Consider the following 15385-nt stretch of genomic DNA (forward strand, 5'->3'; position numbering starts at 1 on the left):
TAAAACTCACGATGCATGCTTTAAAGCTAATGATTGGTCCTCTTGATCTGATCCTATTCATTTTCTCATACCTGATTCTCTGATTATTGTGATAGTATTTTGTTCACACGTGCACAACCACGATCGCGTTCGTTTTGTTTGAAAGTACCCCCCATTTTCTTAACGATAAATAAGTTTGTCACTTTAATGTGAAGGCAAATTGGTAATACGGTCTGGTGTTGTTCCGGTTACATCTGCTAAATTGACGCAGTTGTACGGCGACTCCAACCACCGGCTCTGACGCTCTTATGACGTCGCTCAGGAAAAAATACCAGTTATCTTATGTCTATCAGTAAGAAACCATTTAAAATGAATGCGCAAAATAATTTGTTATGTGTTATGTGCAAGGTTATGTGAAGATGTATTTGTGTTTATAAATCATAATATAAGTGCTAAAATGTAAGAGAAAATCCTCCATCGATGTCATCATCATTACCAGATTTGTTTAGGTAAATGCCGCTGTTAGAGGGCACACTGTGGAGGCACCAGCAGCATTTGTCCTTTAATCATAAGTGTTGTAGTCCTTATCATTGACCGCCAGAGGGAAGCCAAGCTCTGCAATAGCACAACCTTACTGCATCCATTACTGGACCATACAGGCTGCTTTATGTGTTTTTCACATTCAGTTTGTAGTTTGTATTTTCTCTGCTGCTGTGATAGAAATAACCTAAATACTAATAAGATGCTATGATAGACATAAATTGCCTAATGGCATCTATGAAGGTCTAGTTTAGTGAGAGTTTAAGCAGGCCTCAAGTTCATATAGGCCCACCTTTACAGATGTGAGTTGTATTATCAAAGTAGGACATGAATAGTTGACATCGATGAGCACAATAAACCGGTTTGGGTTTGTCAGTAATGCTTAATCATATCAGAGGACAAAAGAATAAAGGAATCGTAAAACCTTCTGCAACTGTGAATCTTCAGGATAAGTCTTAAAGCTTCAAAGTTTAAATGTAAAGTAAAGAGTTAAATTGTGTTTTTGTATTGCCCATTTTACCAAAATATCTGCCATACAACTGCAGTTACTACTGCAACTTTGAATTGTTTACATTCAGCAAAAGTAAAACAAGAATGGAAGCTTGCTGACATATAAGTGACAACATACTAAATGATAAAATATTATCCAGCTTCTCTTTCCAACAAGGTGCAGTTCTCATAAGCTTCCCCTTCAGAATAAGAATTAGCATATTACAGAAAGTCTATGTTCATAGTATTACAGAAGCTTATCACATGCTTTGTGATGCAACCATACAGTCGCTCTAAGCCTATAAATAGTGAGTGCAAACCATATTTCCGTTTACATTCTGAGACAAAAGAGCTCATGCATGTTTCATAATCACACCCTGCTTCAATTTGTCAGAGTGTACAACACCCACAATAAAAAGCTGCTTGAACACAGGATGTGGGAGAGATGGACTAAGAGACAGAGCTCTGTGTGTTTTAGGTGTGTCAGGTTTTGTTTCTCATAAAGAGAGAGAGAGGGAAATTACTATTTGTGAATTTGTTTACATTAGGAATTATCAAAACACCTCTTTAAAGGATATAAATTATGAATAATGAACTCATTCATAATTTATAAGAATATACTAAGAATGTGGGGCAATACAAATATCAATATGTTCTAATAAATGTTCTAATTAAAAAAAAATGAGTGTTTTACTAAAACAAAATCAAATCATTTTCACAACATATTGCAACACATTGCATCTGACAGATTTTGGTCAAATTTTATTTATTTGTTTATATATAAGACCAGTGAACCACAATTTCTACATACAAGAGTTTTGTTAAGAAATTAAATCTTAACACCCATTAGGATCAACAGGTATATGGGTGCAACAATGCAAATTACTGAGCTACCATGCCTGTATTAGAAGTGAAACTTCCCATTCTCAATCTGGTACTTCCAAATCAACCTCTGGATGTTTATAATATATATCATTATATTTGAGAATTCAAGATAAGATTTGAAACTTCCAGATCTATACAACTGAAAGTTCCATATTTAAACAAATAATTAAAATTAAATGTTCCAAAAGAATTTTCTCAGATGATGATAACTTCTAATCCTCAAATTTTATTCTCCAGTTTGCACAGGGGCTTTCGGCAACAAGGCTTCAGTGAGCTGAAAAGACACTGATCTAAAATATTCTGCTGTAGTCTTTATTATCATCCTGCTTTCCTATACACCTCATGAGGATAAGTTACAGTATGGCATTCTGCATCAGTGCATTACAGTCGCTGTCCAAGGTGCTGATCCTGAGACCACCAGGGATGCGGGAGACACCACTGTTTAAGATGACAGAATGTAATGAATTTGTCATTTCAAATCCTGACTTTATTTAAAGGAAACTTGGTAGGAAATTCTGCTATTTTTTGTTTAGTGTCCAATTTCTGGGCACCAAAAGTGTACTGCTTTTTCAGCTCGGTCATCTGTGTGCTCTCCCCAACTTCTGGCCTCATCATTTGACCTTGCTGCCGGATGTATCAAATGGGCCAAAAGTACACTATTACTAATGCTGTTAAAGTACAGTTGTACGCCTTATTTAATTTTAAAGCCCCCCTCCACTCAAAAATATGTTTTTTCTTCTTATTTCTACAATTGTAAGTTTGAGCTTCACTGTGCAGAATAATGTATGTGCAGATTTTGACACTAGAACACTGTTTTCACACTCATCTGCTGAAAATGGAAAGTTTCTCTGTGCTCATAAAAAAAATTATTTTAAGCATGATTTGTGACATCACAACTAGTTTGGAAGCCAATCCTGGTCCAATATTCAACTTACACAAGTGTGATGTGGAAACATGAAGGCTCTAGTTCATATACACTTAGAATGAACTTTACAGTGAAGTAGGAGACATCTTGTGTCCAGCAGTTAAACTTTTGTAATGAAAAATATTTGCATATTTATAGATTCCGGAATTTTTTATTAGGGAGAAGGTGTAGGTGTCATTTTAAGGGTTTTAAAGTGGTAATTATACTTTTTTTGTGTAAAAACCATATCAGACACACATTATTGTTCTAAGCAGAGTGCTTTTATATGTCTTAATACATGTCTGGAAGAGATCTTTGCGGGGCCTTTATAAGCACATTAATTTTACATAAACAGGTGTTTTCAAATATTTTAGCCTAATATCCATCCTGCATTGAAATGGCATCTGCTGTACCAATTCAAATTCAGGGAACAAATCCAAACCTGCACACATAACCTAAATATAAATAAGATGCTCTTTGCAGGGTTGTCATAATGCCACACTTGCTATTAACTTATGAAAAATACATATTCACCAGTACAACAGGCTGGATAAACTATTGATGCAAGTCTGCTTTATGTGATTGTATGAATATTTAAGTAGCAGTCACCCAAGGGCAGCTGGGTTTTGCTGTCTCCCCCATTCTGTGAGGAGGGATGCAAGGCCTCTCTCTCTCTCTCTATCTCTTTCTCTATCTCTATCCCTCTGTCCCTCTATCCTTCCTTTCTTTCTCATCTGAGACCTATCACTTACAGTGTCCACCTGTAACTTGAACTCTCATATTCAACCATCTGTAACACTCCAATAACCTTTGCACTCCAGGTTGCTGCTCCGTGATCAGATGAGTTCATTAATGAATTAATTAATAGTGGGGAAGTGTATAGCAAGTGTGTTAGTAACTGACCCTGAATCAGATGGTAACCAGAGTCCAGCTGGGACCGTGCTGTGTGGCCCAACCCAAGCCTCCAAACTCACAACAGACAAGGGACTACCTGGTCCAGTAATGAGACACCCATTACTGACACACTCACATACACACACACAAAAACCCTGCATCACTCATACACATGCAGGTTGTCAGGGAGGCAGACAAGGGACTGCTGTATGCCAGACTAGATAAAGAGTGACCTTTGCTTGTTGAGAGTGGTTGAAGCAGTTTAAAGCAGCCTGGCTGGGAATCTATTTTCTGTGACAGAATGAGAGAATGATGTGATGACAGCTCGACCTACTGACCAAGAGACAACTGGCACAGTCTGGACTTTCAAGGCTAAGTCTAGGATACATGGATGACCCTTTGACAGATCTGCAACTGGACAAGTGGACAACTTATGCTGCCATGGCATAACAAGAGGACCTGCTGAAATGGATAGCTATTGAGGATATTCTTTGGCATGGATCAAACTAAATATCTTCCTTGGAAAAAGAAAGGTTTTTATTTCATATATTGCTTCACCAGTGTAGAAAAGGTTGACTCATTCTTATGTAGTGCATTTGCCTTTATCCCACTTAAAGGAAATAATGGTTGTTGTTCATACTCTACTTTAGTGTTTGTACAAGAAGACACTCCAGATTAACTGCTTAATGTTGTGCCACACCCTAGGAAACCCCAGATCCACCTGATGTCAGTGCAAGTAGGGTTTGCTTTACTATTTCCTTTGGTAACTGCCAGCATGCACGGACTGCCTTGTTCATCTCTAGGGCACTGTTTTGGTAATCCATCTGATGTTAACACTGATCCAGCACCCTCTCAGGAGCCAACCAACTCCAGACAAAGCAAATGTGACTGTGGACCTCCAGCAGTAGACCCAGTTGTATCCCAGCCAGAAGCCCTACCAAGCAGCCCAGAGCAGCAGCACAAGCAGCCTCAAAGGACTGTCAGCTGCATCTCCACCCACTCCACCAGAACCACAAATGCAAATGGTACAAACTCTATCTGCCATCTGCAAGACAAAGATGACAGTCTGTGTATTGAGTCACCTCCGGTTTGCCGTAGACTCTCCCAGAGCTCAGAGGATGATGACCTGGAGGTGGATTTTAGTCCTGAGCTGGAGGTGAAATACCCTCAAATCCCCAGACCCTCCATTATTATCAGACAACCCAAGGTAAGAAGGCTACAGCCAGTAACTTTTCTTTTTAGCTGATATATTCAATAATAATTAATTTAGTAATTGATTATGACTGAAATAATTTTGATATGAAACAATTACATTTCTCAGTTAAACCTTAGTTTTAATCATTTCACGTGATTGTTTGATAGTTTATAGATATAGATACATATGTAGATACTGTATCCCCTTTGAATTAAGGTTACCTCAGTTCAGTGTAGATTTGATGTAATGCATTATATAACCACAAGGGGGATGTAGAACCCAAATAAAGTTTTTCATTCATTGAGTTTTGGGTTTCAGTAGAAGATCCCCCTATCCGGATTTAATCCATCTATTTCTCAACAGACTACAGCTAAATCTTCTTATCAATGGGGTGTAAAGCTCTGAAGCTCAAAACACACGTGTACACTCACACATCCACTTTGTGGTCAGAGTGTTCAGTGACTCTAGATAGGGTGTCAGTGAAATGTGTCATGAGCTCCTGTTCAACCTGATATGTGTTTCCTGATTTGTGTGTCTGCGAGTGTGTGCTTGTACATGTGTTGTTGTACAAGCACAGTGTAGTTGTTATTTATTCTTGACTTAAATCCTACCTAACACAGTCTTTCTGCACAAGATTTTCTTCCCAATTCCAAGAAGAGGATGACACATTACGTAAGCCATGTCCTCAGGCACTGATCAATAATGTTGATCAGCAGTGGAAACAGCAGAAGAATGCAAAGGAGGAGGGGTAGTTTTAGTAGGAATCCTGGAATTTTACATTGCTCATGACTTCATCCTAAATGGGGGACATCTCAACAGCAGATGTTTAGACATCTGTTGGGATGATCGTTTTAGGCCAGACAATTGTACAGTTTGATACGGGCTAAGATAGGAAATGTACCATGAAAGTATTAAACACATGGTTGCTTTATTGCGGCAGTCTGATGCAAGCTCTTTATGAGAATTTTAAATTCCTCGACCGACTAAAACACTGAGCCAACTGGAGCATTACTCAACAATTTCTGTAAAAGCATCCTTTAACTACCATGTACCAGCCTCCCAATAAAACTGCAGTGCAGCTTCTTACTTGTCAACAGTACAATACATGTTTGTAGTGGGGACCTCCCAAGGTTGTAACTAAGACTGTGAATGTATACAACCATCCCCTCCCCCATTAAACAGCTATTATTATGCTGTTTCAGGATGAGTTTTAGCTGTCTTGCTTACAAAACTGTTTATTAAGCATATGTTTCTGTAGAAACAGGAAGGGTTCTCAGTATTTTCTTTGGCAAAGCAAATGTTAATTTTGTGTAACATTCAGAGTTCCTCATTGAACAGTGACAGCAGAAAGCTGATTGACCCACTGGAGCACAGGCATGATCTGAGCATGTGCATGAACCCTTATGGTTCTCCTTATCAGCTGACTTTTTATAACCACACACAACCAAAAGCCGTATTGATTCCTGGCCTCAGGGTGCAAATTAATGTCCCCTCTGTCATGGAGCTCAAGGGACTGGCTGTGAAAATACTGGCAATTAATGACAGCCAGAATGAGAAAGGACCGTACAGTATGTCAAGTAAGAAAATGCATAGGAGTGTGTGACTTTTGAGCTACTGTGTGCTTGTCCAGCATGCAATTTTAACAGTGTGTAATTCTTCTGACTTAATCATTAGTGTCTTTGTTAAGATATCGAGCACAACAGATGTAGCTTTGATCTCCTGGGCCCCGAGGCTTTATCTGTGTGTGTGTGTGTGTGTGTGTGTGTGTGTGTGTGTGTGTGTGTGTGTGTGTGTGTGTGCCCATATCAGTGTGTGATAATACGCTTGTAGCATTTATCTCTGACCCCTCCCTTGAAGCCGGACGTGTTTATAGGACACTTCCTTTATCCAGAGCACAAACTAATGTCATATCTGAGCATTCAACATAATACACACCCAGGCGCAGTAGTTACATGGTTCATAAAAGAATGTCCTATTATAAACAATCATACAAATTCTTCAGAATGACTCTCTGACTCACACATACACACACTCACTCACACACACACACACACACACAGTACCAAAAGATTACTGAACACTGTCATTAAGCAAATAAAGGGGTTGTTTTGAACAGGATGACAGAGAGCAAAGAACATGATCATTCCCCAATAGAACAGATACTGCCTACCCCTAACACTGGTTTAAAACCATCTTGTTCCTGTACAGTATGAGTCAAACCATCTGAAATGTACTTATGTATCAGGCTGTAAATTCCTATTGTGCCGAGTACAGACATTGAGCTGTGAATCAAAGTGTGATAAGCCTTAAGTTCCAGTCCCTTGGTTGTGGGCTCTTTTGACTCTTCTGAAGTGAGTTTTAAATTACCTTCATTCTGACATTGCATACTGCAATAATGTGTGACATCGCCCAGGATGTCATTGTATCTCTATATTGGGTTGTAAATATAGGTTTACTTTTACTTCATACTTCATAAATGAGAAGGAAACTAAACTTTGGCTGTAAGCCTATTTTACCACAATATCCTGTAGACTGAATGTAGAATCTACGTACATCATAATGTTAAACATGCTGATTGTCTTCAAATGTGATTTTATTATGTGCATGTCTGTTTTTCTAAAATTAGCCACCAAGAGTTTAACTTTTTATTGTCCTGTAATCAAACCTTGCTTTATTCAGTCTCATGCAAGCATGTTCTTACTGACATGTACTGGTCATGCCCTCTAGATTAATGTGTTTGTTATTCAGTGATGACCTTACAGTGACTGACAGTATCCCTTTGTGTTCCCTTCCCACACCCTCACCTCAGGAATCAGAATTCCAGGAAACAGCGTCTGACAGGTCAGACTATCGAGAGGCAGAGGATGGAGGGTTATCAGGTACGGAAAACAACAGGAGCTTCCTCCTCATTTCTCTCTCTGCTCCACTCTTCCATGCTGGAGTTGTTGTGCACAGATTTGAAATGGAAAAAAGTTCTGGCTCAAAGTGGTGGAAAGACAAGTTTGATTTTATGTGGAGAGGAACATATTTGTGAAATATCTGTGTGTGAGGAAATGATGGGGTTCACACAGTTGTGCCCCCAGTGTGTCAACATACCAGTGTAAAAGAATTGTAGTTTTCCACAAATTGTAATGTTATGAGTGATTAGGAAGGGTTCTCTGTCTGTCTGTAGAAAATAGTGATCCAGGGGAAAGGATAGTTTGTGTGTGTGCGTGTGTGCATGCGTGCATGCATGCGTGCATCTTGCCAGGATGTCTGTGAGGAGCTGAGTGCTGGCGGTTACCTTGGCAATGAGTCTTGGGGCAAAGCACTGGGAGGGGTGAATAGGTAAAAGGATGTATTTGAGTGGCTGATTAATAATGTGATTGAGTGTGCACATTGTGTGTCTACATGTGTGCACGAATGTGAATTTGAGAGTAGTTGTGTTTGCCAGTAGACCTACAGCAGAGAGTGTAACAAAGCCTCGGCACGCACAAACCAAGGCTGCCCCATCTGCAGTCAATCTCTCAGTCTTTTGTTTTCTAACCCCCTTTTGATAACATACAGAAGCATGGATTTTGTGGGGTGGGGGTTGGGAGATGAAAACATCTCACAAAATAAAGCTCTCCACTGCAAAAACACCATAAACTATGGCCTCAAAAATGACCATACAAGTGAATTTGGTATAACAAAAAATGGATATTTGAAGTTTTTCAAAGGTGGTAATTGTTGTATTTGATTGCATGGTATCGCTTGGTGTTCCTGTTATTTTGTCCAGCCCATGTATATGAGATCATGTGCTTTGAATAAGGTACATATCAAGTGTATATAAGGCAGTGAAAGGAGGCACTGCTCTTCTGGTCATGCCCTCTAGATTAATGGAGAGTGGAACAATAGACTATAGGTAACCAAACTACACTGTCATGAATGTTTTACTGACCCAGTGTTCTAGATGCTTTTTAAGGATTAACGTCTTTTACTGTTCCTCTGTGCCACAAGCACATGCACAAACACACATTAAAAAGAAAACCAGAGAACATCTGCTACATGTGGTTCTCCAAGTTATATCTCATATCAACATAATGAGCACGGTAAGCCTGACAACTGAGGCCCCTCTTATTCCAATGAGAGAAATTTGAACAACACAAACCCACTTTTGTCCCCGCCTCTCCACAAGAACAAAATGGAAGAGATTATGATGCACTAGGGGGTAATGTCAGTACAGAACCTCCTCTGTCTTTTTCCCTCTGACACACACATGCACACAATTGTCACACTGACCTTGATTTCCTGCGGTCCTTCCAACAACACGCACGCAGTGTGTTGTTGGAAGGGCCTTCCTGCTCTCTGTGTTGGAAATCCCGCTTATTCAGCGTATTCACACAAACACGCAGACAGACAGACAAGTGGATGACAGAGGGAGGGACAGATACACAACTCTCTATTATGTTGCCTGTCTCTCCTGTAGGAGTTTGTCCAGGCCTGTTCACTTGGCACATTTGACCTTAATGGTTTTCTCTTTCTGTTTAGCTCTTTATCTATTATTAACTAGTGTTAATGCCATTTAGTATTTACATAACCTGTTAGCTTTTGTTAGTTCTGTGAAGGTGTATTGGAATTTTTATGTAAGGTATGTATGCATATGCTCAAGTATGGGGTGGGCTTTCATGGCTGTATTTACAAATGGTGGAGCTGTATTACTCCATGTCAAGAGCTGTGTCCCAATTCCATAGTACACACTAACTGTATACAACATAAACTGTGTACTATATACTCATCTTCATAGTTTACTTAGTGCGTAAATGTTTTTTGAAGTTTGTATACAATAAATCAACATAGTACATAATTTTATTCTAGCAGGAAATTATGCAATATGTGCGCTGTGCAAAGGCAATCCAACTGCAACTTCAGAGTGCCACCGCCAGCTAATCCTAACAGAAAAAATAGCAAAATGTTCTTCAAGACAAGTGTTTTTTTTCTTTTCTGATGTGTTCCTGGTGTTTTCTCACCATCATCCACTATTACTTTTAATTTTGTCCAGCTGTGAGTAGCTTCTCCATTTCCTTTGCGTGCATCATGAGAGAACAGCACAGATCAACAGCCCACTCACAAAGGGCTTTTTAGCATGCATTTCATTTGTTTTCAGTATACTTAATTTTGTCACTTTTCCAATGTAAACACACTGCATACTCAAAACCTGCCTGGAATTAGTGTGTAATATGGATTTGGGACACAGCTTTAGAATCCACACCAGCAGCTCAGTGAGGCTGTGGGTACAGTGGTGATGAGCTGGATGCTAATGTCAGTAGGCTAACATGCTCACAATTACAATGCTAACATGCTGTATGTTAACACTTTCAGCAATTTACTATAGTCACGTTCACCATTTTAATTTAGTTTAGTTTAGTTTACTTGATAATTCTCAGTAAATACAAATTTCAGCCGATGAAAATGTCATTAGTTTTACAGTTATTTGATTGTAAAGCTTTTAAATTATTGGAGAAATGTACATTTTGACCTTATGGCCCTAGAAGCAGAGTTAAAAACTCATCCTGAGGGGGACGTGTATTTTTGTGCCATTCCATCCAATTGTCAGCCACTTAAAACCACAAATGTCAACCTCATGGTTGTGCTAGAGGAAAACTGAAGTCAGTAACATCCAGTAAATGTTAAGTGCTGGTGGCACTAGATGGAAAGTCAGGGGGCCACGTAAGTCTGTATTCATCCTCTGGATACCATAAATGTCTGTACAAAATGTCATGGAAATCCATCCAACAGTTGTTGAGATATTTCAGTCTGAACTGACATTGCCATCCCTTGAGCCAAGCTGTGTGGCTGTGACACAGTAATGCTACATTTAAATGTAAACTATGTGTTTCTAATAGTTTGAACATCTGTGTAAAGTATAAATGTCTTAAGTGCCCAGCAAATATTTATATCCCAGACACAGATAAACATAGAGACTGTGTCATAAAATAGACATGGTAAATACTGGGCACTTTAGTCCAACTCTGTGGATATTTCACCCTTACTGTACTGTAACAGAGCCATCTGCTCTCATTTCTGTTGGCAGTCATTAGGCTAAGTAGAAAGGCTCTGTACAGTAAAGCTCAATAAATCTGGGTGGCTTGACCAGTAATGACAGCCTCTGCGACGACATCCAAGGACTGCAGTTAAATTACTGTATCTTGAGCTTTGCATGTGCTCAAATGCATGACGTTCAAACACATGCAAACATGAACACACACCAAGGCATGCAAATGCAGGAAATGGCATGCAGTCTGTAATTTGCGCATCTGCTACGCTTGAGTGAATCACTTTCCATTTGAATAGAATGGATCTGTGGTCATGTTTACCTTGTACAGGCTGGCAGGAATGTGTGGCTTAGCTGTAACAAGTAAGGAGAAACATATCTGTAGCGAATAAGAACAATGACAAGTGAAGTAAGTAAATGATAAAGGACCATAAAGAGGCTGCCTCGAATAATTCATGGTTTATGAACATTGTTTTTGCTCCAGACTGTGTTGATGCCTTTCTACAGTATATATTCATGGACACAGAGGAATGTCTGAGTTGATGTTAAGGAGAGACAGTAAGAAATAAGTAGTGCACACAAGTACAGTAAATAATGAATGACCAAAAATATCAATAATAAACACAATAGTATTGCATGGCAGTGCATCATCTTATAAAGAAAAACAGACAGGGAGAGTGTGTGAGGGTAATGAAGCTGGGGAACAAGAGATCATTTCACAAGTGTGCTGAGAGGCTGACGCAGCACTGACCTCACAATCCTCATCCAGCCAGGCACCATGGTGCATGTATATGCGCGTGTGTGTGTGGTGTGTGTTTGTGTGTGCCTCCAAGCTTGTATGTGCGTCTGTGCATTTGTGGAGAAAGGGACACTGTGGTGTGAGTCATCCAGCAGTGATTGAATTAGCTGAACTTTGGCTGTACACTTGCAATGAAAAGAGGGAACGGGAGGAAAAGCTGAATGCATTACGTTACCCCAAGAACTGGTGAGCACATCTCAGAGACAGACAGGCTGATAGTAAGAGTGTCGCCCAAATTTCATTACAAGATCATCCAGCTTTATTAAAGCTACACAGTCTATCCACACCCTCTTCTGTGCTTGCATGCACAGAAATACACAAAGCAAACTTCCACCCAACTCACCCAGACACTCACAGTGACTTAATTGGCAATAATACATGTCATAAATGTGCATTACTACTTCACTGCAGAGTTTTATCTCATGGTTTCTCCACAAGTGCACTGAGGTTATTTGCCCTTGACTGTTGCTGGGTCAGACATGAGGAAGAAAAAAAAAAAAAAACAGAGTGGAAAGAATGTTTTAAGTCTGTTTGGGATGAGTCAGAAGGAGAGGAAAATGGTGGCTTGATGTAAAAAAAAAAAAAAGGACTGATGATTTCAACAAATATCTCATATTAACCAAGGGCTCTTTAACATACATGTCAGCTTCAGCATATGGTGGGTGTACTGCTGGTGTAGACCCCCAGTCATTCAGAAGTAGGTCACACACATGGGGGGTAGTGTTTATGTACACTACAATTATGTGCAATTATTTACCATCTAATCCTTTCCTGTAGTGGTGTGATACACACACTCAGAAAAGCAACGCGGAAATTACTTTCTCCTTGTGCATTAGCCTATTCATTTTTAAATGTGTGTTTTTTTACATTTACCTGGAGCAACAAATAAGCAGGAAAATTCAGCTGCCAAGCTCTTCAGTTAATTTCATATGACTATCCTTATTACATATTAATGTCTTTCCTATAAAGAATATCCCTCAAACCTAAAAAGAGATTCACTGTTATCAGCTTTAGGACGTGCCCTCACTCACAGGAAAGCCTCTCTGTCACCATGGTTTTCAGATAACTGCCATATCCTGTTTAAAGTGGAGGCCCTCGGAGGCCTGACAAAGAAAAAACAAGGGGCCTCACATGCAAAACTACATACACACATGTGCAATTGTGGGAAACCCTTGGACGACAACAGAAACATCTGTCCCAGAAATTAGACTTTAGATACTAGCAGGGCGAGATAGAGAGGTGGGGGCAGTAAAAAAACCAGTTCCAGGCAATGACTTCTAGTGAGGAAACCCCCCACATACGCACAGGAAGAGGCAACAACATAACCGTCAGTGTGCATTCCTGTCCGCATCACCCTATCAGACTTTATTTACAGTCAAGGTTGCATACAGAGCTAAGGTCTGTGTCTGTATGTTGATATCTGTCCTCACAGGTTAGTCATGGGACATATTGTAGAGTTTTGAGTAGTCATCGTATTCAAGGTAAACTGCAAGGGAATCAGGGTAAAGAACGTAGCAGTTTTGAGTGATATTTTGTGCATTTTCTAAAACAGTGAAAGGGTTTTTTTTTATTTGTTCAAACCACTATTTGGTTGCATCTTAGCAACATAATTTTCACAGTTAGAAAGGGGTATGGTAGTTCTCTGAAATTGCCTTGAACGGAAACCACTGACATGTGCAATATCTCTACTGATCACAAGAGAAGTTGCCTCACTTACCATAGCAGTGAGGAGGCAGTTTCTTCCTATAGCAGTAAAAGTTTTACCTCTGACATGACTTGGGTTTAGATAAAAGTGTTTGTTTTAGTCAGATAAACTACCAGAAATAAAGTATATTTTGCATATCATTTTAGGCAAAGCAATAGAAACAACTACATGCATGCACAGTGCACACACACACACACATCCAGTACATACACATCTGTTTCCTGCATGGTGGGAGGCTGAGTGTGGTGGTCTCCGAAGGGAGTGTCTTCTCTGTAAGAGACGACCCCTCTCATGACTCATCCTATTGTTCAGCTCAGCACTCTTAGTCACCCCTTTCCTAAATTATGAGAAGGTCCTGAGAAATGTTTTACTTCTCTGACGCCCACATGTTTGGATTTCAATCCCGACCCTTGGGTCGTTTTCCTTTCGTTTTGTCATTTCCAGTAAGCCTGCTCTAGTAGTTGTACAGCAACTTAGATCTTTATCCAACTGAGAGCGAACCCAATGAGAGACGGAGAACCATCACCATGAAACTAGGGGTTTCAGTGAGCCGACTTAACAGAAGGATGGTGGATAAGCAGATCCACCAACCCTTCATCAGTAAGCAGATTACTCTTTATCACAAAGAATCCTCAGGATATTCGGTCTGTGACAACAACAGGCAGCAGATTGATCTGTTGTAATTAAAGTGAAGAATGGTCAGACCGATCTGTTGTAATCAAAGTGATGAAAGATCAAATGATCTTCCTTAGAAAATGCTGTGAACACCCCACTTAAGAAAAAAAAGGACACCACTTAACCCTTTAATAAGCAGCAGCCTGCTGCCGGGCCAGTCATTAAAAACTCATTCTGTGAAGCCAATCATTGTTCAAGCTCACAAATTTAATTTCAAAGCATCTGGAATATGTCCATTCCATAGCATATTGCAGTAAGAAATTATAAAATCTGAGTGTCACATACACATAATATAGCTTCAATGAAGCTGAATGAATGTTGAAACTAGCTGTTAATGAATACATATACTTACATACATTAAAGCTACTTAAAGCAGCATTAATAGATTGTTTTGATCACTTGGAGGGAGTGCAACAAGTTTTAAAAACAACACTGACATTACATAGATGATTGATAGATGTTGTGGTGAACATGATCGCAGACAGTTGCAGATATAGAGCAACATTAGTATTCATTTGGAGTTGCATTTGTGTCCACCTGACAACTATATTCTCTCTCCTTTCAGCTGTTTTGGTCTTCATCAACTCCTGAGGGAAATACCTGGCTCTTTAGCTGCTAAATGGTCCACTATGTTCACCAGCTAGATGCTAATTCTGTCTGCCCCTTAGGTGCAAGAGAGGCAGTGATGGCTGAGTTTGGCTGCTTTGGTTTCAGGGTCCCGGTGTGCATGCTGACTCACTGTCACACTGTTATGGCTTTTCTGGGGCATTTGAACTGAATGAACACCTGTGCTTTTCCTACTATGAAAAGTGAAAAGTGAAAAGTCAAAATGTCTGCTGTGGAAAAGTCCTATCAGAAAATTTTCACAGATAACATCTGCCTGCCCCTGCAGGAAATGTCACTTGAGAGCAGCAACACTGATCCAAAACAATGAGCTGAAAGATGCTCACTGATAACTCTCTGTAGGTTTGCCACTACCAAGGACTCCTTTCAACTTCACACTTAATTTGATCCATTGTTAATTAAAAAAAATATTGATTAGTGCAGTTTTAAGGGACAGAAATGGGGGGAAACTGTATGTTAAGTGGTTAAAAAACTAATGTTAGAACATAATTCAGGTACAAAGAAATCATAAAATCGCTTTGAATTGTAAAATCGCTTTGAAAAAATGGAAACATATAAATATGTAAAGTACAATTGACCTACTAATATATTACTTATACAGTACAGCAAGCACAATATAAGTCTCTTTTGAAATGAATAAATGAATAAACCTGATGCCTCGTAAGCAAATATGGATACCTACA

The sequence above is a fragment of the Thunnus albacares genome, chromosome 7 (assembly GCF_914725855.1).
Source record: "Thunnus albacares chromosome 7, fThuAlb1.1, whole genome shotgun sequence".
NCBI classification, from domain to species: domain Eukaryota; kingdom Metazoa; phylum Chordata; class Actinopteri; order Scombriformes; family Scombridae; genus Thunnus; species Thunnus albacares.